This window comes from Macaca mulatta, chromosome Y (assembly GCF_049350105.2).
Source record: "Macaca mulatta isolate MMU2019108-1 chromosome Y, T2T-MMU8v2.0, whole genome shotgun sequence".
Taxonomy (NCBI): Eukaryota; Metazoa; Chordata; class Mammalia; order Primates; family Cercopithecidae; genus Macaca; species Macaca mulatta.
Genome location: NC_133427.1, coordinates 13089378 through 13106563, shown reverse-complemented (window position 1 = coordinate 13106563; position 17186 = coordinate 13089378). Strand labels below are relative to the sequence as shown.

The 17186-nt window shown below is 39.4% G+C and overlaps 1 pseudogene; it reads left to right on the top strand.

Moving 5' to 3' along the window:
* Positions 1–3327: 3327 nt before the first annotated feature.
* LOC106995432 (KH domain-containing RNA-binding protein QKI pseudogene) lies at positions 3328–6878 on the top strand (annotated as a pseudogene).
* The last annotated feature ends 10308 nt before the right edge of the window (positions 6879–17186 follow it).

Sequence of the window (17186 nt, the reverse complement as noted above, 5' to 3'; positions counted from 1 at the left end):
GATTTCTTAAGCTGGAAAGAATTTTAGAGATGGTAGGCTCTACATGCTTATTTTACACTTACAAAGTGACTACAAAGTGAGACAGTCTAAGGCAGGGCCATAGTCAGGGCACCAGTTTCTGGACTCTTAATATTCTTTTATCTCCACCCTTTCACTAAAAGTGAGGTTTTCTAAATTTGAGGAAATCAACAGAATCAGCAAATTTAAAGAAAAATAACATCCTTGTATGCCATATAAAGGAAGAAATACATTTTTAAATCACTTATTTTAAATCTGACAAGTTAATAATGTATTTACGAGCTTAGCTCAAACTCTGAAATTATTAGTCATGATGAAAATTTTAAAAAGTAAAAACACCCAATTATATAAAGCTTCATGATATGAAAATTAGGTGACATAGCTGTACCTGTAGTTTTGTCAAAGAATAAAAATGTTCCAATATGTAACTACTGTTTTTTTGCCTCTTTGGTTTGTTTATTTTTTATACCAAAGATATGTTTCACCAAAACTAAGCTTTCTAGATCCTTAACTTATAAAAACTGGTATTCACATTGGAACTTACATTTAAAAGATTACTTATTATCCTTAAAAGTTAGCTTGTCCACATCTGAAAATTCACTTTTGTCTTGAAGTTCAGTCTGTCTCTGGGAAAGACTACATTGGAAGAATAAAATTCATGAATATGAAGTTTTAATAATGGAAAACCCAAGAGCATCAGCTGACAAAAAGCCTTGTTACTCAATAAAATGTTCCGAAAAATTCCTTTTCTCTTTGTGTTGTAAAGAATAGCTCCGCCTCACCATAACCACGAGGAATTGTTCTCAGCAAGTAGTACCTGCTTACTCAGTTACTCCTTGTAACTATGTTCTGCTGTGAAGTACGTACTGCAGTTGTTAAAAAAAATAATGTTGGAGTCCGAATGCTATTCCTAGGAGTTTAGTTTTTCAATAATGATAAAACATTTCCAAAAATAATTCCACATATTATCAGCATGAACCAGCTCAGGGGGCAATAGTACAAACTTGAGTGAGCAAAGTGCTCTACTCAGCATGTTTATATGTTATCCTTCCTTTTGGCTTATCACAACTACAAAAAAAAAAAAAAAAAAAAAAAAAAAAAAAAGCTGGCCATGTGTGGTGGATCATGCCTGTAATCCTAGCACTTTAGGATGCTGACACTGGCAGATAATGAGGTCAGGAGCTTGAGACCATCCTCGCCAACACGGCGAAAACCTGTCTCTACTACAAATACAAAAATTAGCCTAGCATGGTGGTGCATGTGGTGCATATCTGTAGTTCCAGCTATTCAGGAGTCTAAGGCAGGAGAATTGCTTGAACCCAGGAGGCAGAGGCTGCAGTACGGTGAGACTACTCTCCAGCCTGGGCGACAGAGTGAGACTCTGTCTCAAAGAAAGAAAAAGCTTTGGGAACATAACTGGTGTTGTGGGAAATAGGGGACCATAGAGGCTGACATGGGGAAACAGGAGAATTTATTTAGATGCACCAGATCAGCAAACTTATATCCAGAAAGGCTGAGTATTGAAGAATGACTGAGCAGGGTTTTTGTAAGCAAACTTACAGAAGCAGAACTAAAGCAGCTAATTATACAATGAAAGCTTATGCAACTTACAGCATAATTGTTGACTTAGCATAACTTCTTGACTTGCATAGCTGGGTTTTGCAGCTGTGTTGAAAGAAAAACTGGAACCTACAAATTTTAATAAATACAATCATTGATAAACATAGTCAAAATGAATGCTTCACAGAAGGAGAGACAGTAAAGCAATTTGCTTTTCTTTCAACTTTCCTCCAGTCAGGGGTATCTGCAACCTCCTCCTTTGGCCTCAACTTTTTGGACAGTGTTGTTTTATAACTGTCCTTGGAGTGAGCTAGCTAAGCAGATAAAAGCTTGTTTTTCTTTCCTTTTTAACCCTTGTCTTGCCACATTTTTTCTCTTTTTTGATACCTTTAAAGGAGAAATTTAATAGAAGTCATTAGGATTATTTTATGCTTTATGGGAAAGCATGTTTCTTCTTTGGGCGAAGGTCCATATTTAGTTAGAGCTATTAACTGAGTAGCAGTGTGGCTGGTTATATTGTTTCAGACTATGTATTATGTGTAGAGGGTGGGCACCATTTTATGGGTGCTTTATTTTTATCATGGTTTAGTGGGGAAATAACAGTAAAGCAATGAATAGCATATTTATATTTAGCATGGTTATAAGAGATTCATACCAAGGGAAGGAGGTTGAGCATAGCGACAGAATAGCAATAAAATTATTAGTATTACAGTGCAAGTTATTAGACTTAAGATTTTTAACTATATTTACTTGCTTGGTGAATTTTAAAGTTTTTGCTGTGCATAGACTAGCTATTTTCTGGAGTGTGACTAGAGTAGGGCTTGTCGTCTTCTTATTAATCTTTAGTCTTGCATAGACTGGTCAGTTTTTGGAGTGACAACAGCAGGGCCGTTGTTCTCAGTGACAACTCAGTCTTGTTCCATGATTAGCTGGGTTCATGGTTTGGGTCCTGCTGGCTCATTTACTTGTTTTGTACTGCCAGTTTCAACCCACCATAAAGAATCTAAAGCATGATTCCTGCAATTTTAACAGCAGTGGGTGTGGATAACATTACAGTATGGGGTCCACCGCACACGGGTTCTAGAGAAGTTGGGTTTCATTTTTTAACTCAAATAGAGTCTTTAGGTTTAAAGAAGCATGTCTATTCTCTCAGGCATAAAGGCATTTTTTATGTACATTAAAAAATGTACATACTTTTTAATGTATATTCATACTCATACCTAAGTATGAATATTTCGTATTGCTATTTTTAAAGACTGCATTTGCTTTTTGATGGATAATTTCTTTAGTTTACAGAAATTACTTTTAATTTGACTTTTGATTGAGTGTGGCTGATTGAACAAAATTTTATAGGGTGAATACCTAGTTTATTTAGTGGGGGTGCACCTGACCTGGATGAGCACCATGGGCAGGATTTGATTCTATCATAATTGAGTTTTTTGATAATTTTTCAATTAACTGCTTGAGTGTTTGGTTTATGTGTTTTATTTTCTTTTTTAAAATTTGTGGTTTGTAGGCTGTGTGTAACTTTTATTTTGTTTTACACAACTTTGCTAGATTTTAAATTATTTCAACTATAATTGCTGAACTATTGTTTGACTTAAAGTTAGAGGCAGTTTAAACCTGAGGAGAATGTTTTTTAAACAGTATTTTAATCACTTGTGTTTGCTTTTTCTGTCCTGGTGGGAAAGCCTTAACTTGTTTTAAAAAGGTGTAAATAAGTGCTAGTATATAACAATAAACCCTGTCATGAGACAGTTTGGTGAAGTTTACAAGTAAGTTTTTACAAGGCATAGCTTTTATTTTTTGGATTCCTGGGGGCCGGATAGGACTTGCCTTGGGTTGTTTTAAGCATAAGTTACGCATTGTTCACAAACTATTTGAGTGACAGCAGTGAGTCCTGGTACTTAGAAGTAGCATTTCAGAAATTTTTAGTGCCGTTTTTCTTATATGAGTTTTTTTTATAAATTAGCTTTACAAATTTAGGGGCTATGATTTCTGGAATGGCTAATTTTCTATTATAGAATTTTTACCATTTTTTCATAGTGTATTTTCTAGTTTTTGGGTAAGCCAGGCCCTCTTATTTGGAGTGTAACTTAGGATCTTCTGAGTGGAGGTTCTAGGATGAGAAGCATATTTAAGGTTTTTTAAAAACGCAGCAAAATTATTTTTTCCTGTTTTGCCTTCTTATTAGCTTTCCTGTTTCTTTTGGCTTTTGATGTCTCTGCCTTTTGGTACAACCAATAACACATTATTGCTGCTTTTTCTGGAGTCTATAGAGCTGTTAAGGGCTATAGATTTTTTCTTTGTACTTTATTTATTTGCCTCCAGCTGTTAAGAGATTTTCTTTTTATATACAGTTCTATGAACATGTAGAGTGGTAAAAGTGTATTTAGAGTCTGTATAAATATTGACCTTTTTGTCTTTTGGTAGCAAAAGGGCTCTTGTTAGGGCTATTAATTTTGCCTTTTGTGCTCACACTCCAGTAGACAGAGATTGAGCTTCTACTAGAGATTTTAATGTTACCACTGCATTTCTGGCTTGTTGGATTCTTTCTAGCACAAAATACTTCCATTTACGAAGTATTTGATATCTGGGTTTTTGAGGGGTTGATTGGTAAGATCTCCCTGTTCAGAAAAATACCTCTCCCACTGTTTAGATACAGCTGTGGAGGGGAGCTTCAGGTTTGACTGGAAGTAGGGTGGTCGGATTTAAGGTGTTTACTGTTTTCTAAGTAATGTAATGGTTTTTGTATCCAAGCCCTTGGTACTGCATTATTCTCAAATTTGAGAAACAGTGGTTCTTTCTTTGGGTCATCAGAGTTTTGACTGAATGTGGCACCTGGACACTTAACTGTCGTCTCAAAGTCAGTTTGTTAGCCTCTTCCATTAGCAAGGCAGTAGTGGCTAATGCCTTAAGGCAAGGAGGCCATCCTAGTGCCACAGAGTCTGTTTAGATACATATGCCACTGGACAATGCTGTAATTTTATAATTTAAGGACTCTATAGCCATTTCTTTTCATTTATGGATATATAGAAAGAAAGGCTTAGTTACATTTGGCAGTTCGAACCCTAGGACTTCAGTGAAGGCTTTATTGATTCGTTTAAATGCTTTTTGCTGTTTAGGTTTCCAGAGGAGGCTTTAATTCTTACCCATTATGTAATTTTATATAATGGCTTAGGCATCAGTTAAAAATTTGGATTTAGATATGGTGGAATTTTGTTGTTTCTAAGAATATTTCTTGTTTGACAACTAGTGGTTGTGGTTGGCAGTGTACAAACGGCTTGCTTCTGCTTATGGCCAAGCTGGCACTCTACATGACTTACTATGAAACCTACATATTTGAGCAGTTTATGAAAAAAAAGGGTCATTTGTAACCTGCTTTTCACAGGAGATGAGGAGGTCTGGGTTTTTGATCAAACAGTCATCCTGGGTTGGGGCTGCTAAAGGAAGGTCATCCACGTACTGCATCAAGGCATATTTATGGTTTGGCAAGTTGTAGGGTTTTTTTTTTGTTTGTTTGTTTGTTTTTTGAGACGGAGTCTGGCTCTGTCACCCAGGCTGGAGTGCAATGTCGGGATCTCGGCTCACTGCAAGCTCCGCCTCCCGGGTTCACGCCATTCTCCTTCCTCCGCCACCCGAGTGGCTGGGACTACAGGCGCCCGCCAACTCGCCTGGCTCGTTTTTTTGTTTTTGTTTTTGTTTTTTTTTTTAGTAGAGACGGGGTTTCACCGTGTTAGCCAGGATGGTCTCGTTGTAGGTTTTAAGGTTAGTGCTTACCTAAAGATTGTGGGACAGGAGGCCAACTCCGCCTCCAAGTAAGGGAGGGGGGCGGGGGCAGGGGGAGGCAGTCAGAGCGCGGCTGCAGCAGCAGCTACAGAGACGCCCTTGCAGCTACCAGCCCAGAGAGACCGTCCAGCCTGCGGCACAGGCGACGGCGGCGCTGAGCGGGCGCTACCAGCCGAGCGAGCCGGGGCCGCGGCTCCTCCTCGTCCGGCGCCAGCGGCCAGCGGCCAGCGGCCGGCGCCCCGCGCACGCACTGGGCCAGCCGAGATCCGCCTTCCGCTCGCTAGCCTGCCTCTTGAGGGAAGCGCCGAGCCAGGCGGCAGAGTGCGGCCGCGGCTGGGAGTGCGTTGGCCCGGACGGAAAGCGCCTGCAGGGGGCGCGCGAGCGCGCCAGCGCGCGGTGCCAGCTGCCCGGGGGCCACGTGCGGGAGCCAGAGCGGGAGCCGGCGCGGAGGTGGCCTGCGGCCGGGGCTGGTCCCCGCCCCTCTCTCTTCTTCGGCGGGCGGAGTGAGCTGCGGAGAGGGGAGTATGGTCGGGGAAGTGGAAACCAAGGAGAAGCGGAAGCCCTAGGAGGTCATGAGCAGCCTGCCTAACTTCGGGGACATATTCAACTACCTCGAGCGGTTGCTGGACGAAGAAATTAGCAGAGTACGGAAAGACATGTACAATGGCAAATTAAATGGCAGTACAGAGATAAGGAGTGCAGAATTGCCTGATGCTGTGGGACCTATTGTTCATTTACAAGACAAACTTTATGTGCCTGTAAAAGAATACCCAGATTTTTATTTTGTTGGGAGAATCCTTGGACCTAGAGGACTTATGGCCAAACAACTTGAAGCACAAACCGGATGTAAAATCATGGTCGGAGGCAAAGGCTCAATGAGGGATTAAAAAAAGGAGGAGCAAAATAGAGGCAAGCCCAATTGGGAGTATCTAAATGAAGATTTACATGTACTAATCACTGTGGAAGATGCTCAGAACAGAACAGAAATCAAATTGAAGACAGAGTTGAAGAAGTGAAGAAATTATTGGTACCTGCAGCAGAAGGAGAAGACAGCCTGAAGATGATGCAGCTGTGATGGACCTTGTGATTCTGAATGGCACCTACAGAGATGCCAACATTAAATCACGAGCCATTGCGTTTTCTCTTGCAGCAACAGCCCAGGCTGCTCCAAGGATCATTACTGAGCCTGAGTCGGTTCTCCCTCCAGCTGCCCTGCCTACTCCTACTCCAGCTAGCCCTACCATAATGCCTTTGATCAGACAAATACAGACCGCTGTCATGCCAAACGGAACTCCTCACCCAACTGCTGTGATAGTTCCTCCAGGGCCTGAAGCTGGTTTAATCTATACACCCTATGAGTACCCCTACACATTGGCACCAGCTACATCAATCCTTGAGTGTCCTGTTGAACCTAGTGGTGTATTAGGTGCGGTGGCTATCCAACGCGCAATATACGTGTCCATCCTTACCACAGGATTGTGACCACAGACCGAGCTGCCACCGGCAACTAACTTATGACCTTCTAACCTCTGAACTCTTAGCCTAATGATGACCTGACCATGCCTGCCTGGGATCAGTTAACTGGTAATTGCCTTTGCTTGCCTGTCATCAGTGCAGCGAGCTGAGGCACTTGTTCATTCGTCTTACCATCTAACCAAACAAAAGACAAAGAAATTGTCCTCCAACTCAGCTTTTTTTTTTTTTTTTTTTTTTTTTCCTGGTTGGATGAAAGTGATTCTAGAACCTGCACTGAATAGTAGTAAAGCAATAAGGCCCAATTTATCCCACAGCACTGATCATCTTTTAATATCCCATCCTAAGCGAACGGTAAGAAGGCCTCTCTTAAGAAGGGGAGACAGGTGGCCCTTAACTACTCAATGACAGAGGTAGTTACTGTAAGAGACTTCTAGGAATCTTTTTCTTCTCATAGTGAAGTCAAAGCTCTCTGAATGTACTGTGTGATGCTGCATCATGCATGAACCTTCGGTCAGAGATATCATTGGTGAAGTGATTTCAAAAGTATTCAAAATTTGATGTGCTGTTTAGTCACTACAGTGCCCTCAGCAGAAGTTGCAGCCTTTTTTATATTGCCTGCCAAAATTTGAAATATTAGAAGAAAGTGTGCCATGAGAGAAAAACGTAAGGAGTTTTGAAAAGTAATGCAAATAACAAAACTGCAACACTGTTTTGAAAAAGATAAACACCTGAGTTAAAATTACTGAATCTTCATTTTACACCTTCTAAAAAAGTGTGAGAGCAAGGTACATGCATTATGTGTCACGTTGCTGGGCAAACTGTTCAAGTATTTTTTTTTAAACCTCCCTGTATGGAAAACAATCATTAAGGATGTAGAAACCATGCTTGCCTATTTGCTGTATATATGTAATGAAATTGTAGATACAGTGTAGTGCATTGAAACAAACGTACAAAAAGTAGATACGTTTACTATGCAAGGGTGCTGGTGCAGAAAAAAATATATATTTTTGGAAATGTAGCATTTTATACTTTCAAGTATTATTTAAAAAAGAACAAGGAAACCCTTTATTTCATTAAATGATTTTTTTTCTGGTGGCTGTCAAGAAACAAAAGACCAGAAGAGCCTTTTTGTCTTTTTTATTATTATTATTTTTTAAGTATTGGAATAAGTCTAAAGAAAAGAAAGTGCCTTATTTTCCTTCATGGTCATTTAGTCAAGTGTCTCATAAAGATCAACTCCTCCCTCAGAATACAAGTTAATGCATGTTACTCAATCATCTAGTATGTGAAAAAAGATATGAGGGAGACAAATGAGTTGATGGTTTGAATTATGTGATTTTTGCCACACACATTACCTTGATGCAAATTTGCCAAATCTGATACTGTGAAAAGATTTGATAACTTTTCTAATGCCTGACTAGTAAGTTTTAAAACATCATTCTTTAAAAAATAATTTAATACTTTTGGTTATTCCAATATTCAATGTTAAGCCAAAGGATTCTGAGATAAAAATGATGTGTCATCCGAACTTCAGTTTACAGACAAAATTAGAGCTTTGTTTTATTTGGATAAGGGGAATGCATTCATTTGGTTTTGATTTTTATTTTATTTTTAAATAATTTGAGATAATAGGATACCTAGCAAATGTTTTCAGAAAAGTGAATCTTTGTGATTTTCATTCTGGAAAACAATGTTTTAAATCACCCAGATTTAATCACATGTCTTTATATCATACCAGATAACTGGTGTAGTGTATCCTTTTACTGTTTCAGTAACTTCTGCCTCCCTCACCTGTTAACTTTAAAAGAATGTGAAAAACTAACATCATAGTGTATATAAATACTCAACCCCATTTCAGCTTAAACTTCTAATTTCTCAAGAAGCTGAAACAGCTAGTTATATAGTTGAAGCAATTTGTATACAAAGCCTATATCTAAACACTTGAGTGAATAATCATTAACTGCTCAGTACCAGATGTGGCAAATCTCAAGTGACAGTGGACTCCCCCCCAGCTTAGCAACTCATCCCCTCTTCCACACCTTCCCAGCATCACAGTCAGAGGTCAGCAGGAAGTGGAGTCATTACCTTCTTGGTGACCTCCCGTACCATCTTATCTCACTTGGAAACCGTTGTCAGTTTATTTATACTTTGCAATAGACATTCATTGTTTTGTATCCAGCTAGCTTTGGTTTAATATGCCATTGCTTTGTCTTTCTGTTGCAGACACAGTTTTGATTTATTTACAGTATATGCTGTGCCATTTTGATTTTTATATTGTTTGGTTGCTTTAATAAGTTTGCAACACTCAAACACTTGAGGTGATAATTTTTAAAAACAATACCAGTATTTGATCCAGTTTCATCTCAACTATGTTATACCTGGACATTTTAGATGTTTATAAAAGGTCTTTTATGTGGAAGAAAGTAAATATATGAAATAATAAATGTGTGACATTTATGGATAATGTTGGCTCTGAACAACCTTTTGAAAACTTGGTTGACAAAATTTTGGATCAACTGAAAAAAGCATGACTTTTGAAATCTCTGAATGCCTTGGTTCTCAGTATTATCATTCTTTCTTGAATTTATTTCTTATTAAAATATGTAGTTTTTAAGGCTTTTTTTCTGACAGTACTATGTAATTTTTTAGCCTGGGTAGATGGGAGTGTCGCTTGTATGTTATCGTACAGCTGACATGTATTTTTGTCTATTCTTTATTATCTTAGTTTCATGCTATGTATGTACCATAACCAACCTATTGCCTGTGAGAAACATGTAAGATAATGTATTTACAGCCATTGTTACAAGTTTATAATATATTTTTCTATCTTGTTTTATATGTATGTTATATAACATTCAAAAAATTTTTTTCTTGATTTCGAAAAGGATACAAAATGCAAAATCCACAATTTCGATAACTGAAAATTGCCAGTTGTTTTGCATACTTTATTATATTGTACTATATATAGTACAGACTATATATAGTCTTTTGAGGGGCTTTTAGTTAGCTAATGAATGAATACATTAGACACTTTTGAGTTTTAGTTGGGGTTTTACATAGCTTGCATTTTAATTATTTGGTTCTTTGCTGTTTCTATTAACCCACAGCATTATTTTACTAAATGTTATAATACCAATCTAAAAAAAAAAAAAAAGTTTGTGGGAGAGTCTTTGAACTTGTGGGAGCCTCATCTAGGTGAGTTGCATAGCTTTTTTGTTTTGTTGAAATGCAAATATAAGTTGACTAACTTGGGCTAAGCAGATATAAAAGAAGACACTGTTTAAGTTACAACTGTAAATCAGGTAGCACTTGCTGGAATGAGATTTATTAAAGTATAAGCATTTTGTACCACTTGTATCGCTGGTGCCTCCCAGTACTTCGCAGGTGCTGATGCTGGCTTGCATTATCTGGGTCCCAGTTGGGTCCTGCTTCTGGGAACTGGCCCTGAGTATACACCTGAGCATTTTCTGTGTTTCCTGGTGAATTGGCTTCTCGACAGTGAAGAGCTCCCTGTGTTATCCTGTGGCACTCCTCTGTGTTAAACAACATTAGGAGATGTTGCCTGTAATTTTACCGGTTTGGACTGTGTGTTATAAAGATGGACTGCATTAGACCTATGAAAGCTTGGGGCTTTTCTGTGTAGGAGGGAGTGTGGTAGTTTAAATTTAGTAGGTTAGTGGTTTAAAAGAGCTGATAGATGAAGGTGTGTTGTCCCCTTCCCCACTTGGATGTGGCACTGGTCATTTTAATAGATGAGTCCTCACATTTCCCTGAAAGGCATTTGCATAGCTTGCGCATGACCAGATTTGAGATGGCCTGGTTGACTATCCTGACTCCCTGGCCTCTCAAGGCTCTGATTCTTCCCACACTTGGGGTGTGCTAGCAATGGAACCTGACTCTTGGGGGACTGTTGGCCTCAGCAAAGTGGGGTAGGCTATGACATATGGAGGAGAATTTTTTTTCCTTTTGCAGTTTTTGTAAAACTAGTTTTACTTGCTGTCCTTGGGACTTTCTCTTAACTCAGTGTTTGCTGGTGAAGTTGCTTTTATTTTCACTTTTGTCTCAGCCTGTGCTACAAGTGTTTTGCAGTAAGCTGCTAAACAGGGCTGGATTCATGCTGTTCTTGTTTGTATTATATTTAATTATGAGTTAATTTAAGAAAATTGGTCTGTGTGCCCTGACTCTCCTCAGACCCCTGTCATTACCTCAAACACATGACCAATTGTTTCCCTGTGTATAGTGTTTTTGGTCACCTATTTAACACCAAAAGAGGTCCAGTTTACTTTACAGAGAGGTTTTCACCTTTTAGGGGTTAGCTTAATTTTATAGTCCCCTGGAAAGTTTTTCTTAAAATTGTGTTTAGCATATATTTGAATGGTGTATGCTTTGATGACTCTTTCCATTTCCTTCCAGTTATGATGCAGTCTTGCTGACATTTTACTTTTGTTTGGGACCAGCTATACCTTCTCCTATTGTGGGGGCTTTTAGATATTACTTAGCTTTGGAGAGTCTCTTAATCCCACCACAACTGCTGCAGTTGTGGGGTAGTTTCTATTAGCCATGTGCAGATTGCCACTTGTCTTGTTTGGCTGCACACTTGGCTTGGAGCAGTCTTTGCTAAGAGACTTGTGGTTCCTCACTTTGTTGCTGATTAACCTAGTTAGGCCTCTCCATTCACACACTTTCACACACCACCCCAATCCTAGTTCCCATGTTCCCAGTTGGGGAGGTGAGCCACTTTCACTACCTTCAGTTTTCTTCTGAGCTGACTTAGCCAGCCACTCTCACATGCTGTGTTGGTTGGGGTGTAAATTTCTTCTAAATTAGTGAGCCACTCTCACTGCCTGTACCCCCTCTGGGTTGGATTACCGGTTACACCCTAGGAGGTTATTTGGCTCCCCTTTGGTCCTTATGGAATCGGTCCTGTTTCAATCCCAATATCTTACTGTGATTTCTGAAGCTGGCTGTTCTGGAGTCATCCTGTAACCCCTTATGTACCATTGCAACGCTGGGTAGGGGTGCCAGGTCACAAAAGGGCTGATCTCCCCTCCAGACTAAAGTTCTCTCAATGGTGCTTCTGGGCTCACAGGACTCCTGAGACCCAGGGCTTAAGACCCTAGAGGCAAAGGAGACAGTAAACTTGTCATCTCCACTCCTGGCTGTTTCACCAATAATGTTGCAGGAAGCAGAGGACCAGAGAGACTGATAGGGGAAAAGAGAAGGATTTATTTAGGTACCCTGGCTCAGCACACTTACATCCAAAAAGGTTGAGCATTGAACAAAGACTGAGTGGAGTATTTATAAGCAAAATTACAAAAGCAGAACTAAAGCAGCTAATTATACTATGGCAGGTTACATAATTTATAGTGTAACTGTTGACTTAGCATAACTTGTAGCCTTGCATAACTTGTGACCTTGCTGCTGAATTGAAAGAAAAACAGAAACCTTCAAGTCTTACTAAATACAGGCATTGGGAAACATTGTTATAATTAATGGTTCAGAGAAGGAGAGAGTACAGGTATTCATTTTTCTTTTCAACTTTGCTTCAGTGTTGGATGTTTGGAAACCTATCCTTTGGCCTCGACTTTTCAGGCAGTGTTATCTTGTAACCGTCCTTGGAATGAGCTGGTTAAGCAGAGGAAAACATGTTTTTCTTTCCTGTTTAACCCTTGTCTTGCCACACTGGCACTTGTGGAAGAGAACTATATTAAACATGCAGACACTGAAGCTCCAGCCCAGAAATATGGAGTCAGTTTGGTCTACTTTGGGGACCAGGTATTGGTAGAAGTCTGCTAGTGACTCAAATCACAGCCTGTGTAACCCACTGGTGTGGTTACTTACAACACCCATTCATCACTGTTACAACAATCATGCTCCAGAGCCCACTACCACATTTGAATTTGCTGCAATCATATGGACGTGAGACCCTTATCCACACAAATCACTGTGGCTTACAGCTGTAATCTCAGCATTTTGAGAGCCAGAGGTGGGCAGATTAACTGAGGTCTGGAGTTTGAGACCGCCTGGCCAACATAGTGAAGTCCATTTCTACTAAATATACAAAAAATTTGCCAGGTGTGGTGACCCATGGCTGTAGTCCAGGCTACTCGGGAGGCTGAGGGAGGAGAAACACTTGAACTTGGGAGGCAGAGGTTGCAGTGAGTGGAGATCATGCCACTACACTCCAGTCTGGGAGACAGAGTAAGACTGCCCTCACTCACCCAAACAAAACAAAAAAAACCTGTTTGTATTTCAATACCAAAATATTTTAAAAGATGTGTATGATTGTTCCACCTTTATAAATCATCTCCATTTTTTTGCTTTAACAGATTTTTGTACATTTATTGTTTATCTTAATAAACTGAATCTATTCACAGAACTATAAAGATGCTTATTAATACCATATTGCATGGTCTATATGTCAAGTTTAGCAAATATGAATTATCCATTTATTTGCTAAAAGCCATCCTTTTTTCTCCTCATAATTTAGATGAACTTCTGCTGTGGAGGAAAGGAGAGTCTGTGCTTTGTCTCAGTGGGTAACTGATGGGGCATTCTGTGAGAACAAGGACTGGGAGAAGCACCATGTGATCTGCCAAGGCCTAAGGTTCAGAAGGAACCAAGGCAAGAATATTACCAATTGCATGAAGATACCAAGAGGTTTCTAAAGAGCTCTGTTAGTTTGAAAATAAATTGTTATCATTGAAAATAGCAAATTGTGATGCATAAGATCCACAAAACTAATGATTCAACCACTTAAGTTAATTGTAGTGGCAATAATAAAATAAAATGCATGAAAGCAACAGACAGCAAAGGAAAGGGAACTGTTAGTATCTAAACATATCTGTGTGTTGAGGAAACATTAGGCCTTGCCAGTCTTTCCTGCTGACGCTCCCAGGAACCCTGTATCATTGGTAGGGGCAGGAGAGGGTAGCTACCAAACTGCAGAGCAGCACACAATGCTTTTTCCAGATAGCTAACCTTCCAGATACATTTCACTTTTAAGGCTTCTTTTTTTGCTTTTGGAAAGGGTGTGGAGAAGTGTTGTCTGGAGGAACTGTCCCTGTGTAGCTTCAAGGCTGCACTGCCTGTGAGTGCTTCCAAGATGTCATTTCTTTGTTTTTCAAATGTTTTCACCTGAGGCTTCTCAGAGACAACCGTGTCTTCTGCAAATATATATCTTCCTGGAGAACTGGAAGTAATGTTTTTGAAAGCTTTCAGCAAGTGCAGAGATGGTGAACTCTTTGCCGGTAGTGAGCTTTTGGCAGTGATGTTAATGACTATCAGATGGCAATTTCTGAAAGCCTTATCCAGGTGTCTGGCATCTTGCTTAAGCTCTTTGACCCTTGCTTAGTATTAACTACAAACTCAAGGTCAGAAATGGAAGGACTACCCTCCACACCTCCATTTGATAATTTGGGATCCTTGGTGTAACCATATGTGCTAGAATTCTTTTGTGCTTGAAAGGATTATTTAAGAAATCCTGATGTATAGCACCATTGCAGAGCACCATATTGCCACTTATTAATCCACAGACAGAAGATTGATCAAAGACCGTTTGGATTGCAGTACACTTTATTCTCTAGGGCTGCAGAGTATAAAAAGCCAATTTCAGAAGTGAGTGAACAAGGAAAAGAAGAAAATTCATACACTTGAGAGTATTATTTTTTGAAAATTGAAGAGAACAATAATAAGGACAAACTTGCACCTTAAACAGTTTCTGAAGTCATGGTAGTAACAATCAAAAACATTCATTGAAAGTTTATTGTACCAGCAACAGCTTCATATGTATTTTGTAACATGGTATAATTTCAGAATCCATCATGAACAATTTTCATACCCCAAAAGCTCTGAAAACCAAAAATGTATTCATAATTTATTTAGTTTCAAAGCCTAGCCAGACTTGAACTCATTTGGTTAAAAAGTTTGACCTGAAAAGTTGTGAACCCATTTATTATCTGTATTTATACCAGGATGACTATTCATACAGTTGACTGCAAAATAATTAATGCATTTCACTGCAGCAGGTGCCTCAGAACTCGCATGCTGTAGATTGTGTGTGCTATGAAATCCACAATATACGGCCTGAGTTTCAGGCAAGGAAGTAAGAACCTGCATTCACAACATATCTGTGGTCAAGGAACTCTCACAGCTCCCATTTTATAGATGGGGAACTAAAGCTTACTGAGCCTGGGTCACACAATTAGCAGGTCCAAGAGCTACTGTTCTTTCTTAAGGCAAAGCCAGGGCATGTGTCCCACTCTCCTGCAATGCCTTCCTATGATGCGATGAGAAAGAAGCTTGCCCTCAGCAATGCATGCATGTGCAAAAAGTTCTGTCCCGTTCAACTATTTGTATTAACATAAGACTATGGTTTCAGCCATGAGAAGTTTCACAAACATAACTGAAAAAAAAAGAAGAACAGAAATAAGTAGAAATGAGTAAAGAGATAACAATAAAGCATTGCTGGTAGAAGAGAGCAACAAACTGATGAAGAAAGAGTGCAAATGGGAACAAGCAAGGCTCAGAACAAGTGTGAAAAAGCAGTTGAACTGGTAACACATACACACTTTCTTTGAGCTTGAAAAAAACTGAAAAATACACATCTCAGCTTCAATATCCTTCTTATGAAGTAGGAAGGGGCAAAGATGTATCCACAGTGAAGACACTGTAATAAAATCATACCAATCACCATTTACTGAGTGTTTTTTATGTCCCAGGCACTGGACTGAAACCCACCTCATTTCATCTTTTTCATCATGGCTCAATAGGTGTTATTTTCCCCATTACAAATGAGGAAACTGAGGTCCACAGAAATTAAGGTAACTTGTCCAAGATCAAACAACTAACTTCAAAACTGGGGTCAAAAAGAAGAACAGTTCTCTGATTCTGAGGGCAACGTTCTCTTTACTAAATCACCCTGCTCCTCCTGTGCATGCATAAGGAATCTGTGAAACTACTTAACTGGTGTTAGCATTGGGGTAACAAATAGAAAAGAAAATCCCAAGATCAACATGGAGACTTCTATGTCACCATCACATTTAGTCCATTTACATTTAAGGTTAATATTGTTATGTGTGAACTTGATCCTGCCATTATGATATTAACTGGTTATTTTCTCATTAGTTGATGCAGTTTCTTCCTAGCCTCGATGGTCTTTACATTTTGGCATGTTTTTGCAATGGCTGGTACCGGTTGTTCCTTTCCATGTTTAGTGCTTCCTTCAGGGTCTCTTGTAAGGCAGGCCTAGTGGTGACAAAATCTCTAAGCATTTGCTTATCTGTAAAGGATTTTATTTCTCCTTCACTTATGAAACTTAGTTTGGCTGGATATGAAATTCTGGGTTTAAAATTCTTTTAAGAATGTTGAATATTGGCCCCCACTCTCTTCTGGCTTGGAGAGTTTCTGCTGAGAGATCTACTGTTAGTCTGATGGGCTTCCCTTTGTGTGAAACCCTACCTTTCTCTCTGGCTGCCCTTAACAGTTTTTCCTTCATTTGAACTTTGGTAAACCTGACAATTAAGTGTCTTGGAGTTGCTCTTCTCAAGAAGTATCTTTGTGGTGTTCTCTGTATTTCCTGAATTTGAATGTTGGCCTGCCTTACTAGCTTGGGGAAGTTCTCCTGGATGATATCCTGAAGAGTGTTTTCCAACTTGGTTCCATTTCCCCCCTCACTTTCAGGCACCCCAATCATATGTAGATTTGGTCTTTTCACATAATCTCATACTTCTTAAAGGCTTTGTTCATTTCTTTTTCCTCTTTTTTCTTTAGACTTCTCTTCTTGCTTCATTTCATTCATTTGATCCTCAATCACTGATACTCTTTCTTCCAGTTGATCGAGTTGGTTACTGACGCTTGTGAATTTGTCACGTATTTCTCGTGTCATAGTTTTTATCTCTGTCAGTTCGTTTATGGCCTTCTCTGCATTGATTATTCTAGTTATTCATTCTTCCATTCTTTTTTCAAGACTTTTAGTTTCTTTGTGCTGGGTATGTAATTCCTCCTTTAGCTCTGAGAAGTTTGAGGGACTGAAGCCTTCTCTCAACTCGTCAAAGTCATTCTCCGTCCAGCTTTGATCCATTGCTGGTGATGAGCTGTGTTCCCTTGGAGGGGGAGAGGTGCTCTTATTTTTTAAATTTCCAGCTTTTCTGCCCTGCTTTCCCCCCATCTTTGTGGTTCTATCTGCCTTTGCTCTTTGATGATGGTGACATACTGATGGGGTTTTGGTGTGGGTGTCCTTCCTGTTTGTTAGTTTTCCTTCTAACAGTCAGGACCCTCAGCTGTAGGTCTGTTGAAGATTGCTTGAGGTCCACTCCAGACGCTCTTTGCCTGGGTATCAGCAG